Source organism: Grampus griseus, assembly GCF_964374135.1.
Source record: "Grampus griseus genome assembly, chromosome: 5".
NCBI classification, from domain to species: Eukaryota; Metazoa; Chordata; class Mammalia; order Artiodactyla; family Delphinidae; genus Grampus; species Grampus griseus.
The window spans coordinates 125,362,981-125,379,118 of NC_138998.1; the positions used below are offsets into that span (position 1 = coordinate 125,362,981).

At 41.4% G+C, this 16,138-nt stretch overlaps 1 protein-coding gene across 1 annotated transcript in view; it reads left to right on the top strand.

The window, feature by feature from the left end:
- Positions 1 to 16,138, top strand: part of LOC309823200 (uncharacterized protein) — a gene marked incomplete at its 3' end in the record, with an annotated part of 239,699 nt that overhangs the window by 2,278 nt on the left and 221,283 nt on the right. The window contains exon 2 of the mRNA XM_082655342.1: positions 70 to 131. The remainder of the gene's footprint in view (positions 1 to 69; positions 132 to 16,138) is intronic.

Below are 16,138 nucleotides of genomic sequence, written 5' to 3' on the forward strand. Positions count from 1 at the left end.
CACAATGGCACCTGTTTCTGGTTCCTTCTGCACTCCTCTAAATGTGTTCTGGTTTGTGTCTTTTCACAGTTCTCCAAGGGTGCTGTGGCCACTGCAGCATGGAGGAGCCTGTTGCCCACCTCAGCCAGGGGGTGAGTGTTGCGTTGCATTGGGTGGACTCAGATTGGTCACATTTGCTCCCAAATCTCCCGTCTGTTTTATGCAGAGTGCTGCTGAGTTGCATCTCTGTCATCTTGTGTTTAAGGTGTTATCTGTGCCCTGCAGATATCACCGAAAGCAATCTTTTTGTTATTAAGGTATAGTAGATGTGCAATATTATGTTTCAGGTGTACAGTATAGTGATTCATAATTTGTAAAGGTGGTTATACTCCATTTATAGTTATTATAAAATATTGGCTATATTCCCTGTGTTGTACAATATATCCCTGTAGCTTATTTATTTTTATCTAGTAGTTAAAAATACTTAGTAGTTAAGTAGTTAAGTAGTTAAGTAGTTCTTCTTAATCCCCTGCCCTATCTTGCCCCTCCCTCTTTCCATCTCCCCACTGGTAACCACTAGTTTGTTCTCTTTATCTGTGAGTCTGTTTCTTTTTTGTTACATTCACTGGTTTGTTTTACTTTTTAGATTCCACATATGGGTGATATCATGCAGTATTTGTCTTTCTGTCTGACTTATTTCACTTAGCATAATACCCTTCAAGTCCATCCATGTTGTTGCAAATGGCAAAATTTCTTTCTTTTTTATGGCTGAGTAATATTCCATTGTGTGTATATACCACATCTTCTTTATCCATTCATCTGTTGATGGGCACTTAGGTGGCTTCCATATCTTGGCAATTGTAAATAATGCTTCTATGAACGTTGGGGTGTGTGTATCTTTTTGAATTAGTGTTTTCAGTTTTTTTGGATATATACTCAGGTGTGGAATTGCTGGATCATATGGTAGTTCTATTTTTAGTTTTTTGTGAAACCTCCATAGTACTGTTCTCCACAGTGGCTGCACCAGTTTACTTCCCACCAACAGTGTACAAGGGTTCCATTTTCTCCACATCCTTGCCAACACTTGTTATTTGTATTTTTTTTGATGGCAATCATTCTGCCAGGTGTGAGGTAATATCTCATTGTGGTTTTAATTTGCATTTCTCTGTTAACTAACGATGTTGAACATCTTTTCTTGTGCCTTTTGGCCATCTGCATGTCTTCTTTGGAAATGTGTCTGTTCAGATCTTCTGCCCATTTTTTAATCAGATCATTTGTTTTTTTGATGTTGAGTTGTATAAACTATTTATATATTTTGGATATTAACCCCTTATTGGTCATATCATTCACAAATACTTTCTCCCATTCTGTGGGTGTGTGTCTTTATGTTTTGTCAGTGGTTTCCTTTGCTGTGCAAAAGCCTTAAATTTAATTAGGTCCCATCGTTTATTTTTGCTTTTATTTCCTTTGCTTTAGGAGTCAGATCCGAAAAAAATATTGCTACAATTTATGTCAAAGAGTGTTCTGCCTATGTTTTCTACTAGGAGTTTTGCAGTTTCCACCAAAAGCAGTCCTAATCTGAGCCAGAAGGTGGGCCCTGTATTAGTCTGCTAGGGTTACCATAACAAAGTATCACAGTCTGGGTGGCTTAAGCAACAGAAAATTATTTTCTTGTAGTTCTGGAAGCGAGAAGTCCATGATCAAAGTGTCCATAAGTTTGATTTTCTCTGGGGCCTCTCTCCTTTGCTTGTAAATGGTCACATTCTCCCTGTGTCTTCACATGGTCTTCTCTCTGTGTATATCTGTGTGTTAATTCCCTCTTCTAAGGATACCAGTCATATTGGATTAGGGCCCACCCTAAAGACCTCATTTTAACTTAATTACCTCTTTAGAGACCCTATCTCCAATTATAGTCATTTTCTGAGGTACTGGGGGTTAGGACTTCAATATATGAATTTGGGGCAGGGAGAGGGGCACACAATTCATTCTATAACAGGTGCTCATTTAGAGCAGCTAGGACTTGTTCTATAATCCTGTCACTAATCTTTGACATTTATTACCAATGATCAGTGGTTCTTCTGCCCTTTTCAATTGGAAGATCATTCAGCTCAACAGAAAAAAGTAGAAATTTAGGGGACTTCCCTTGTGGTCTAGTGGTTAAGACTGTGCTTCCAATGCAGGGGGCACGGGTTTCATCCCTGGTCAGGGAACTAAGATCCCGCATGCTACTGCAGCTCAACCAAAAAAAAAAAAAAAAAAAAAAAAAGGAAGAATTCTGCTTTTTCTCCCTCCCATGCTGCATCATGATCCCCAACAGCTACCTTAACCAAGATCATCTAGTTCTGAAAGTAAATAAAATGTTCTTTTACATTTTTCCTTAGATATTGTTATCAAAGCCTAAGTTTATAATGACAATTAAAATCTATATTAGTTTGCCAGGGCTGCCATAACAAAATACCACGGACTGGGTGGCTTAAGCAACATAAATTTCTTTTCTCACAGTTCCAGAAGGTAGAAGTCCATCGAGGTGCTTGCAGGGTTGGATTCTGAGGCCTCTCTCCGTGGCTTACTTATGGCCACTCTCTTGCTGTGTCCCCACTGGGTTTTTCCTCTATGCCCACACATGCTTGGTGTCTCTTTCTATATGTCCTAATAACCTCTTCTTATAAGGACATTGGTCAGATTGGATTAGGGTTCCACTCCAATGACCTGATTTTAAGTTAAGTATCCCTTTAAAGCCCTATATCCCTCATACAGTCACGTTCTAAGGTACTGGGAACTAGGATTCAACATATGAATTTGGGGGGAACACAATTCAGTCCGTGTCAGAACTCCTAACATTATGCTCACATTTAAGCTACTCTCCTATCTGTTCTTGAGAGTGGATTCCTGCCACCTTTTATTCACGTCCTTTCGAAACCAGCCTGCTTCCTAGGTAACCAGAGTGGTTTCTTTAGCTGCCTCCTGGTTGAATATTTGGATAACTTGGTCACTCCGGACTTCCAATAGTGTTATAAATCATGGTACCTTCTAGAGAGGTGCTGCCTTGCTGAGTATTAGCTGTGATGGCAGATACTGTGACATATTTGAGCATTGCACATGCTTCACAACCTGTCTTCCCTTCTAGAAATTCATGCCGATTCCTCTCTGTGGACAGACCAGAAGTGGATCTTGAGTTGCATTCTCTCTCATCTCTTTTTACCTTCTCTGAGATGGAGGGAATTATATATTTCTTTATCTTGACTACAGCCTTCAATATCCACAGACGTCTAAACTGTACATGGCATTCAAGCTTTTCATGATAAAATTCTTTCTCACAATAATGGGTACAGTTTTTCACATAATAAGATTTTCTTTCTTTTTAATAAACAGACATAAAGAAAATTTTAAATGAATAATTAACCCTTAACATACCTGTATTTAACTGCACATAGCTAACATACCTTCACCTATACAGAAGATGCAACATTTTATTTGCCCTGTTTCTTAAGTTACTGCTTCATTCATGGGTCTTTACTTCCCTAATGCACCTGTGAAGTGTTCATATATCTTCAAACAATACAACACCTTAAAAATTAGTCCTCTGCAATCACTACACAAAACTACTTCAGAGACAGCCTTCAGATTCAAATAAGAGATAGTTTAGAAATAAGTGTATTTCAGTAGTAACGCTATGGAACAATAATATTAAATGTTTAACCAGAGACCACTATTGGCAGCTGGTTTACATAACTTGTTTGAAGAATGATGGTAATTCCAAAGTTGCCGCAAGGACTCACTTAAAAGAATATTCCTATATTTTATGGAATAACAAGGAATAACAAGAGTGGAGAAAAAAGTAGACCATACATGCCAATCCCAGAGGTAAGAAGTGAGAAAATCAATCCAGTAGCAGGGAGATTTAATGGAGACCATACAGGCATTACACCGGTTTGCTTCTTTAGAGAACTTTAGTAATAGAGCAGCAGTATGCGATGGTGTAAAGGACTCAGGCTTTGAGAAACCTTGACTACTACATCTCAGTTTTGGATATAGTTGTGGAACCTACCAGAGCCTTAGTTTCTAAAAATGCATCCCCTCACCAGGTTGTGTGACAAACTGAGAAGGTGGCCAGCACAGTGCTTAGTTTATAATAGAAGTCAGTTCTCTTTTCTTTTTTTTTTTTTTTTTTTTTTTTTTGCAGTGTGCGGGCCTCTCACTGTTGCGGCCTCTCCCATTGCAGAGCACAGGCTCCGGACGCACAGGCTCAGCAGCCATGGCTTATGGGCCTAGCCGCTCCGTGGCATGTGGGATCTTCCCGGACTGGGGCACGAACCCGTGTCCCCTGCATCGGCAGGCGGACTCCCAACCACTGCACCACCAGGGAAGCCCAGTTCTCTTTTCTTGAGAGAGCAGTTCACCTGAGTGACCGGGACAGTCCTGACTTTGACGTTGCATTGATCTTGCCAGGGGCTGTCAGTGAGCGCAGTGACTGTCAACCCAGTGTTACTTAGGTGGATCCCCAAGTAATGTGTGGCTAATAAAAGTTCCATATTTGTGAGTGATTTACTTTTTTGACACAGATAGGAGAGCAGACTCAAGGTTACTCTTTTATCAGGCTGCTCATTTGTATTCCAATAATGTAGACTTAGGCAATATGCTCAGAATTAGGAAAAACCTTCACCACTCCCAAGGGCATGTGCCAGGTACGTGAAAGACAGGCATCCTGTCTGCAGGTGGCAGGAAAGGCTGCCTGCCAGAGGTGCTGAGAGGACTAAATGGGGCTGGCCATCTCCTGCAGGGTGGAGGACCATATCATGTGATCAAGAAGAGTCACTGCCCAGAGCAGCCGCTGGAAGTCACAGCTCTCAGTAGGATTGCTGTGGCCTTTGTCATTCAACATTGGTGACAAACGTTGAGGCTGAGGGCTGTTATGCTCTAAGGCAACTAGACCTCTTTGTCTCCATACATCATGCCTAGGGATTGTCCTTCATGGTTTCCTTTTTAAAGAGAGAGAAGTTCTAGAGTCTTTGATGAGTTAAGGCTGTAGCCAGAGAAGTGTTCCCTAAACCACAAATGATTGGGAAGATTCCAGGCAGATAAAACTTGAGTATTCCTGAACACATTTTCTAAATAAACAATATCCTGAATGACAAAACAAACATGCAAACTGGGCTTCCCTGGTGGTGCAATGGTTGAGAATCTGCCTGCTAATGCAGGGGACACGGGTTCGAGCCCTGGTCTGGGAGGATCCCACATGCCGTGGAGCAACTGGGCCCGTGAGCCACAACTACTGAGCCTGCGCGTCTGGAGCCTGTGCTCTGAAACAAGAGAGGCTGCGATAGTGAGAGGCCCGCGTACCGCGATGAAGAGTGGCCCCCGCTTGCCACAACTAGAGAAAACCCACGCACAGAAACGAAGACCCAACACAGCAAAAATAAATAAATTAATTAATTAATTGCAAAAAAAAAACCACACACACACACAAACCAACTACCAAATAAATAAAAGCTTCACAGTCATTTGTCCCTAAGTAAACACCCCAACTTTGCTATATCCAACTTTGTTATATCCCTCAATTAATATTTTCTGTCCTAGGTGTAATTTATTCCAGTTTAACTGGAATAAATATAACTCCTAGGAATGAAAGTGTTTGGTATTGGTGGATCAATCAAAATTTTTTACACTTCCACTGTGGATGGAGTAAAAAACTGATACATTCACTCCCCTTAAAGAGCTTATGTTTACGTGAGAAAAATATCTGGGGGAATAAAAGCCATAGTGAATGGTGACTGTAGTTAACAATACTGTACTGTGTATTTGAAAGTTGCTGTGAGAGTAGATCTTAAAAGTTCTCAAAACAAGAAAAAAAAAATTGTAACTATGGTGGTGAGGGATATTAACTTATTGTGGCGATCATTTCACAATATATCCGTATATCAGATCATTCTTATACACTTAAAACTAATACAATATGTCAATTACCTCAATTAAAAAAATTTTTTTAAATAGTGAAAACCATACATCAGTAAGTACAACTTGAGTGTATATATATGAATTCATCAGAAGAAAAGTAGAATCATAGACCTGTAGTATTGGAAAGGGTTAATCTGGGACATCAGGAAGAGGTTTTATTTTTTTTGTAGGGGATTTGATATCACCATAAAAAGGGAAGAAAAAGGGGCAAGAAGGAAAATGTCTTAAGGAAGGGTTATGCGAATACATCAAGAGTGTTCCTGATGGGGCTGTTAAGTGGGAGTTAGCTGCAGGGAGGTGTTCATGTTTGGGGAGCTGGGGAACTTCGGTCAGATGGACTGGACTTCGGTAGGCTGCTTGCTGCTCACTACAGGTTTCCTCATCAATCGGACATATCCTCACATTTCTAGAGAAAGTTTTGTCAGTGGGGAAGTGGTAGGGTAATTTGGAGGATGAAAACATTGCAGTTGGGAAGAGTGAGAAGGGAATGCCAGATGTTCCAGTTGTGACCATAAAAAATGTGTGAGGACATCATGGTAGGACACTATGACTGATAAGGCGTCAGGATTACTGTGTGCCAAGCTGGGGACTTTACACGCAGGATCTCAGGGAATACTTGTCAGTTGTGTTGGGGTGACCCTCCATGTCACAAATGAGGAAGTGAGAGGGGTTCAATCAGCCAAAAAGGGATGGAAGAGGGAGACACCTGCTCTGTCTTACCTGGACATCACTGATGATGGGTTTTTTTTTTTAATGAGGGAAATCATAAATTAGATTCTTTGTGTGTTTGTTTGTATTTAGGGGTCAGAAGTACGTACAGTAAGAAGTACCTGAAGTGTGACAAATAAAAACAAGGGAAGGCGAGTGAGAGATGAACACTGTAGGTGTGACTGTGGCTGTTGTCTGTGACAATTGATGATTTATCCCCAGCCGATGAGCTGTTGATGATTCAGATGAAGTTAAAAAAAGAAGATACGTTTTTGTGTTTACTTATAAGAACCAAACAGTCACTTGGAGGTTTACTGTTTGTGAGATGAACCCTAGATAGCCCTGTAAATGCAGTGTGAGAAAGAAGTGAGCTATATTTCTATCTCAAGATTATTTTCCACTACAGGAATGCATTGGAATAGTCCTTTCTGAAAAATGAAAAGTAGTATCACCTAGCACAGTTTCCAGACTGTACCGTGGAATCCTAGTACAGCAGCATGTTACTATTTGTTGCGTTCATACATACAGGAAAAGAGTCTGTAATCAAATAAGTTTGAGAAATAAGCAGTTAAATAAAATGAAGCAAATATCTTTTCTTTAGAATGCCTACAACTGTTGACAATGCTGCTTTGCATTTTGAATTTTAAAGAGGGTATCTCCTAATGCTGAATCCCGCCCCCCTCCCCTGCTTTTGTTTTGTTTGCTGCGTGGACTCCTGGTACCAGTGTTGCACAAAGCAAGCTTTAGGGAACTCTGCTTTGAAGGCATTCTAATAGACTCTCAGATTTTTTTTTTTATTTATACCCTTGCAGAAATGAAGGTTTATAGTGTACATTTTCACCAAAGCAGATGGGTTCTTTCCCCTGAAAGGTGTTTCCACGCATGACCTTGAAGATAAATTAATAAAGGAAAAAAAAAGTAGAAATATTAGGCTGACAGACGTTTTAAAGTAGGGCATAACAGATGCCATAAAAAGCATTCTGAAAGTTTAAAGTAGGAGTTAAAATGTGTGTTATATGGAAGATACCGGATTAGAGTCTTTGAATATTTATAATACAAATGTGCAAGTATATGACCAGCTTCTTCCCAGTTTGGGAGAGAAATGGGACAGAATCCAATTCACATGTGAGACTGCTTCTCTGTAAATTTTCTTACGTGAAAAGGAGGAGGTATTGCTAAGTTTACAAAGGTAAGGCTCAGGATAAGACTTGAGTTGACTGCACTGCCTTTAATCTTTCGGGATAGGGGCCCTTAAGAAGTGTCTAGGACCTCTATGCAGATGGGTGAAGAGTTCCAGGAAGGAGAGTTGAAGGAGACAGCTACTGGATTAATTTTAAGAAGCTTTTGCTGAAATTTCTCATAAAGTATACATGGAAAGCAAAGGCATAAGGAGATACAGAACTCTCTGGGTCAAAAAAATAAATCTGAACTTCCATCGTTTTTCTCTGTTAGTCTTTACTGAAAAATTCATTTACCATTAATGGTGTCAAGGGGCCCTGTCAGCCCTCATTATTGTACCAAAAAGAATAAGGAAAAGGCTTAGGGAGCCCAGTCTGAAAAGGAATGTTGTCATTTCTGTTTTTTCAACTCTCAGTAAAAACAGGTTCTGTTATCTAAACCTCGTGGGACCAAGGGTCCAAATAATCCACCTTGTTCTGGTGAGTTTGTGAAGCCTGGGAAGAGATACTGATGAAATAAAAAGGGAAACCAGGCAGATCTGCTTTCTTTCACAGAGGAAGAGTAAAATAAGATGGAAATAAACGGGGACAAGGGTGAAAACACAGATCTTGGTCTCAGGTAATTCTAGAGTTGGAGCATCTACCCTGGATTAAATCTTGGAGAATATAAAATTTGGTACTCATTTGGGGCCTACATAAGAAAACAGGTCACAGATTTGCTTAAAGTCCACTGTACCATTTCAATCCCAACTACTTGGAAGCTACTGGGAATTTTTTTAAAAAATCAGATTTGGTCAACAATGCTGGGTACTTTTCCACCGAAATCTCTAAAGAGCCCCCAAAGCCACATGCAGGGCGTGCCTAGCAGGAGGTAGACCAAGATGTTAGATACGGAGCTGGAATAACTCAAGTCTTTACTGCTGCCTTATTAGTCTCAGTTCAACACCTGGGAAACATCCACAAGAGATGTTTTTCAGTCAAGATGAAGCAGCTCAGGCAAGCACAGCAATGCGCATTCACTCACAGGCTTACTTCTGTTTGGAATTAGTCTTCAGTGATAATCGTTCCATGTATGATTGAGTCTCCAGGAACCACAGCACAGCACACCCCAGTGTTTTATTAGTCCCTTGGGAGTGAGAAGCAGTTTTCTGTATAAGTAGCAGTTTCATCCCGATTTTTCAAGCTTGGAGCACCCTCACCTTTCACACCCTTGAAGAGATGTTGGATGACTGGCCCAGAGGAACTTGTTCTCTCATTTCTGAATTCCTCTGGTAAGAAAGAATTTGATTTAACATGATTTTCCTTCAATCCAAACGTGCCAGCGTGCCTCGTCCCCCTCCCATGATACCCTGTGACCGTCTTTCATCGCAACTCTCTTCCAGTTTCTAAGATCTGAAAAAGAACCTAGAATTACAGTGTTTAGAACAGAAGGGACATAGTACTCATCTAGGCCAAACTTTTATTTATTTATTCATTCATTTTTATATGCAAATTATTTTTTACATTTTTATTTTAAATATTGGACTATAGTCTGTTTACACAGTTGTGTTAGTTTCAAGTGTACAGCAAAGTGATTCAGTTATACATATACATATATCTATTCTTTTTTTTTTTTTTTTTTTTTGCGGTACGCGGGCCTCTCACTGTTGCGACCTCTCCTGTTGCAGAGCACAGGCTCTGGACGCGCAGGCTCAGCGGCCATGGCTCACGGGCCCAGCACCTCCGCGGCATGTGGGATCTTACCAGACCAGGGCACGAACCCATGTCCCCTGCATCGGCAGGTGGACTCTCAACCACTGCGCCACCAGGGAAGCCCCATATATCTATTCTTTTTCAAATTCTTTTCCTTTAGGTTATTACAGGATACTGAGCAGAGTTCCCTGTGCTATACATCAGGTCCTTGTTAGTTATCGATTTTAAATACAGTAATGTGTATATGTCGGTCCCAAACTCCTAATTTGTACCTCCCCCCACCTTTCCCCTTTGGTAACCATAAGTTTGTTTTCTATGTCTGTGGGTGTATTTCTGTTTTGTAAATAAGTTCATAGGTATCATTTTTTTTAGATTCCCCATATAAGAGGTATCATATGGTATTTGTCTTTCTCTGTCTGACTTACTTCACTTAGTATGATAATCTCCAGGTCGATCCGTGTTGCTGCACATGGCATTATTTCATTCTTTTTTTTTTTTTTTTTTTTTTGCGGTACGCAGGCCTCTCACTGTTGTGGCCTCTCCTGTTGCGGAGCACAGGCTCCGGACGGACGCGCAGGCTCAGCGGCCGTGGCTCACGGGCCCAACCACTCCGCGGCATGTGGGATCCTCCCAGACTGGGGCACAAACCCATGTCCCCTGCAGCGGCAGGCGGAATCTCAATCACTGCGCCACCAGGGAAGCCCTATTTCATTCTTTTTAATGGCTGAGTAATATTCCATTGTGTATATGTACCCAAGCCTTCAATTTAGTGAGGACTTACCGGTGACCCAGAGAAGTGAAGTATCTTGCCTACAGTCGTGTGGCAATTTATTGGCAAAGCTTGGCCCTCGTCTCCCTGATTTCCCATTCTCATTTTATCTTGTGATACTTCCCAGACCTGGCAATCTCACCAGACCCGAGTCATGAAAACAGTCGGGCACTGAGACCAGCCATACTTTGTGAAGTGGTGATGTTTTTCCTCATCTAAAGTTGATTTATCTTTCTAGAATCTTGGAGTTGGAACCCAAGTTAAAAATCACCTGTTTGATCCATTCGTGAATGCAGGTATCTTGCCTGCAATATTCTTGAGGTAATTAACTTGGTTTCTGGTAATTACTTGGTTAAGTAAAATAAGGTTTCTGCTTCCTTATTTTCTATGATTGGGAGCCATCTTCTGGAAGCATAAATGTTTCACTGGAATTTTTTTTGTTGTTATATTGAGCTAAAATTTACCTTCTCTTCAGTTCTAACCGTTGGTCCCAACTTGGCCAAGTGGAGGAATGCTAAATGCAAAGAGTGAGTTCAGGGTCATCCACAGGACACTCCTCCAGAAGTTATAGGTCATTTATTCCCAGTGTTCCCTTAGGCCTCTCTTCTCTTTTCTAATCAAAACATTTGATTTTCTGAACAGTGGCTTATAGGATATCATTGCCAGATCCCTTATGATGCTGAACTTTAGAGGTATTCCTTTCTGCAAATGAATATATTTTATTTATTGATTCATTCAGCAAATACTTAATGAGCACCTATTAAGTGGAGGGAGATCAAAGAAAAACAAGCAGGTAAATAAGAAAATATATAGTGTGGTAAATAATGATACAGGCTATGGAGACAAATTAAGAAGAATCAAGGGGAGATGGAGAATCTGTGTGTAGTTAGGAGGTCTGAGGCTTGGTATAGGAATAACCTCACTGATAAGGTGACATTCATGTGCACATGAAAAGGAGTTGAGAGAAGAGGAGGGCTTGCAACTGTTTTGGGGCAAGAGGATTCAAACATGAAGAATAGCTCCTGAAGCAGGAATAAGCCTGACTGTTGGAAAAGCAGCAGGATGACTCCTGAGGCCCTAATGTAGAGAATGAGGGAGGATAGTGGTAGGAGGTGAGGTCACAGAGGTTGTTACAGGCTGAATTGTGTCCCTACTCCCTAAAAATTCATATTATGAAGTCCTAAGCCCCAGTACCTCTGAATATGACTGTATATGGAGATAGGGTCTTTAAAGAGGTAATTAAGTTAAAATGAAGTTCTTAGGGTGGGTTCTAGTCCTATATGACTGATATCTTTATATAAAGAGGAGGTTAGGACACGGATGCACACAGATGGAAAACCATGTGAGGACACGAGGAGAAGGTGGCCATCTAGAAACCAAGGAGACAGGCCTCAGAAGAAACCAACCCTGGGGACCCTTTGATCTTGGACTTCTAGCCTCCAGAACTGTGAGAAAATAAATTTCTGTTGTTTAAGCCACCCAGTCTGTGGTGCTTTGTTATGGCAGCCCTAGCATACTAATACAGAGGTGAAAAGGGCCAGATAATGTAGGACCTTGAAAGCCATTGTAAGTACTTTGAGTGCAACAGGAGCCAATTTGAGGCTTTGCAGAGAGTAAGGGCGTGATTTGTCTCCTGTTTTAAAGGGATCACTCTGGCTTCTGTATTGAAAGTTGTCTATAGCGAGTCAAGGGCAGAGGAAGGAAAGTCAGGTAGGAAGTTATTGCAAAAATTTATATGAGGGTGGGAGATGGTAATATGAGAGAAGTTTTGGAATATATTTTGAAGTTTGAGCCAAGCTGATTTTCTCATGGATTGCCTTTGTGATGTGAAAGAGAAAAGACTCCAGGATGACCCAAAGCTTTTGTCCAAAGCAATGGGAAGAATGGGGTTAACGTGCACAGAGATAGGAAAGACTGTAGGAGTAGCAAGTTTTAGAGGGAGGACAGGTGTTAATGGGGAAGTCCAGGAGTTTAATTTTGGACACATTAAATATAAGGTATTTAGAGTAAATATGGCACCAAGTGTTGGTGGAATAGGGCTGACAACTAGAATTATGAACAAAAGCAGGGGTCTTTTGCAAGAGAGACTGACCTGGAAGTATGCTATTGCTTGCTCAGCTAGAGCAAGAATTTAAAAGCTCCCTCTTCAGGCAGACGACCTGAGTGGTCTCAGACCCAGGAGAACGCTGTCATCGTGCAGGCCATTAGGGCAGGATTTTAAACAGGAGTCTCACATCACTGTTCGACACTGGAACACCAGATTGTATTGTCTTTATCAGACAGTCCATTCTCTCCTTCTTTATTCCCTCTCTTTTACTGGTTTTATGTATTTCTCTCCACCACTCTAGACTTCAAGGACACAAATTGGTGAATAGAGCACAGATCTTGTAAATCACACATGTACCTTACACCTGGCTCTGTCAGTTCCCCCATAGTGACACCATGGCAATTAGCTAAGCTCTGTCCCATATCTTCCTCTGTAAAATGAGATAATACAACCTACTTCCTGGGGTTTTGGTGAGGCTTAGAGATGACATATGCTAAGCGCTTGGCACATAATGGGCATGCAATAAATGCCGACTTGGTACTGAAACTATGGATGTGGCTTCGACAGGGACTTTTCTATGGTTCGGCTGCTTATACACGACAGCAAAAAAGAAGAGTTCACCGTGCAGTAGCGGACTAAAACAGGCTAAGTGTTAATGAGCTCTGACTGGGGCCTTGGAAATTGACTGGGTAGAAATGAAGTCCTTAATATGGAACATCTTCAGCAAATGCCTGAAATGAATTGGATCTCATTAACATACTGGGAGGATTCTTATGGGCAGCCTTTAGTCTGAGATGTTTTCAGCATTCTCTCTCTGTCTCTCTCCCCCCGCCTCCATTTTAATTTTTTTATTATTATTTTTTTCTTGTGGTACGCGGGCCTCTCACTGCTGTGGCCTCTCCCATTGCGGAGCACAGGCTCTGGGCGCGCAGGCTTAGCAGCCATGGCTCACGGGCTCAGCTGCTTCACGGCATTTGGGATCTTCCCGGACCAGGGCACGAACCCGTGTCCCCTGAATCGGCAGGCAGACTCTCAACCACTGCGCCAACAGGGAAGCCCCCCCCACCGCCGCCGCCGTCGCCTTCATTTTTAAACAGCTTTACTGAGGTATAATTTACATATCATACAATTCACCCCAAAACATAAGTGAAGTGTACAATTCAGTGGATATTAGAATATTTACAGATATGTGTAGCTATCATCACAGTCAATTCATCACCTCTAAAAGAAACTCCATAGCCGTTAGCTGTCACATCCCCTACACTTCCTCCCCGTGCCCTAAACAGCCGTTAATCTACTTTCTGTCTCTATAGTTTTCCCTGTTCTGGACATTTCATATGACTGAAATCATATAATATGTGGTCTTATGTAGCTAGCTTCTTTCATTTATAATAATGTTTTCAGGGTTTCTCTATGTGGTAGCATGTATCAGTACTGTATGGCCAAACAATATTCCATTGTATATATACATACTACATTTTATCGATGTCTCGGTTGGTGGACATTTGGGTTGTCTCCTGTCTTTTGGCCATTATGAATACCGCTGCTATGAGCATTAATGTATATTTTTTTGTATGTGTGCAGACACAAGTTTTTATTTCTCTTAAGTATATACTTAGGGGTAGAATTGCTGGATTTCAGCCTCCTCTTTATACTCATCACTGGGAAGGTTAAGAGTTAGTGATTCTACCATCATCTCCCTGAAACACTTTCCTGTGACAGTCCTAAATTTTCTGCATTTTATTCACTTAGTTAATAATTACTGAGAAATTACTGCAAATCAGGTAACATTTTAGGCACCAGGCAACTTTGGTGGGCTCTTTGGGTTCTAGACTCTTCAAGATCTAGATGGAACCTGACAGTAGGGTAATTACTTTTTTTTTTTTTAATCTATTTATCTGCGGCTGTGTTGGGTTTTCGTTGCTGCGTGTGGGCTTTTCTCTATTTGCGGTGAGCAGGGGCTATTCTTCGTTGCGGTGCGCTGGCTTCTCATTGCGGTGGCTTCTCTTGTTGCAGAGTATGGGCTCTAGGCACCTGGGCTGCAAGAGTTGTGGCTCGAGGGCTCAGTAGTTGTGGCTCGTGGACTCTAGAGCGCAGGCTCAGTAGTTGTGGCGCACGGGCTTAGTTGCTCCGCGGCATGTGGGATCTTCCTGGACTAGGGCTCGAACCCATGTCCCCTGCCTTGGCAGGCAGATTCCCAACCACTGCGCCACCAGGGAAGCCCAGGGTAATTACTTTTATCTGTAGAAAATGTAATTGAAGACTACCTTATGCAGGAAAGCAAAAATAGCACTTAACCTGCATCTTCCTTGATTACCTAAATAAACATCATCATTTTTCTTTTTTTTTCTTTTTTTTTTTTTTTTTTGCGGTACGCGGGCCTCTCACTGTTGTGGCCTCTCCCGTTGCGGAGCACAGGCTCCGGACGCGAAGGCTCAGCGGCCATGGCTCACGGGCCCAGCCGCTCCGCGGCATGTGGGATCTTCCCGGACCGGGGCACGAACCCGTGTCCCCTGCATCGGCAGGCGGGCTCTCAACCACTGCACCACCAGGGAAGCCCAATATCATCATTTCTTAGCTCCTCTTATAAAAACTGTCCATAACCTCTTATAGAAGCGTGTTGTTCACACTGCTTATTTATACATTGATATTTGTATTCATTAATCTCCTCATCCATTCATTCCATACAAATTTAGTAAGCACCTACACTCAATCATTATACTATACTTAGTTGATATAGAGATAAGACACGCACTGCTCTTTGGAGAGAAATATACAAAAATAGGTTGTTATAATACACTGTGGTATTGCTGAGATGTTCCTAACCCATTTTGGGGTTCCTGGGGAAGGCTTCCTGAAAGGTGAAAATGTACAGCATGGATATAGAGACAGGCCAGGGTAAGGTGGGGAACTTTCTAGGAAGAGGGAACAGTGAAAGGAGATACAGAAATAAGAAATATCATGGTACAAGTAGTTTAGAATTGCTGGATCATAAAGTGCATCTGAGATAAAGAATCTTCACAGGGAAAATATAATTACTTAATATGTAGCCTGCCAGTGGGAATGAATGATTATGCAATAATTTACAACTGCCCGATAAATAGCTGTGTGACATAAGATAAGCCATTAACATCTCTGTGCCTCATTTGTTATGAAATGTTGAGTGGGAAACAGATTTCATGAATATCTCCTTTCTAAAGTGACACATAAATTGCTAAAAAGAAAGTCTTAAAGAACATTCTAATGTTGTCCCAAATACAGCCAAGTCCTGGAAAGATAAACCTATACGAGATAAAGGAGGTATGTCATAGATAAGATTCCAGATTAAACAGATTGAAGAACTCTGCAAAAAGGAAACAGATGAATTTCAGACCTGGCTTGGTGCCCCGGTTGTGCTGACTGCCTACAGAAGAAAATTCCCAAGCCCCAAATTCAAGTCTGCACTTATCCTTCCCAAACTCCACCCTCCGTGATTCATGAAAAGGGCACAACTATTATCTGACCTGAAATCCTCTCCTAATACTTGTTTTGGAATTTTGGATGCGCCTCTGCAGATTGTGGATTGTGAGCCTGTGTAGCTATCCCATCGTATTCACAGTACTCATTTCTTCACAAAGTGGTTGCTGTGTTCTCCTGTGAAATTTGGCTATTCCTAGGTCTTCAAGATGATATATGGGGCTCTATCAGGGCCTGCATCACATTTTATTCTTATATGTATTGCTAGCAGTGGTCACTGGTTCCCCTTTTCCTTTTAGAAAGCTATACATTGTTATCTTTGACCTTCATTTGCTGCTTCTAGCTCAAGGCAGC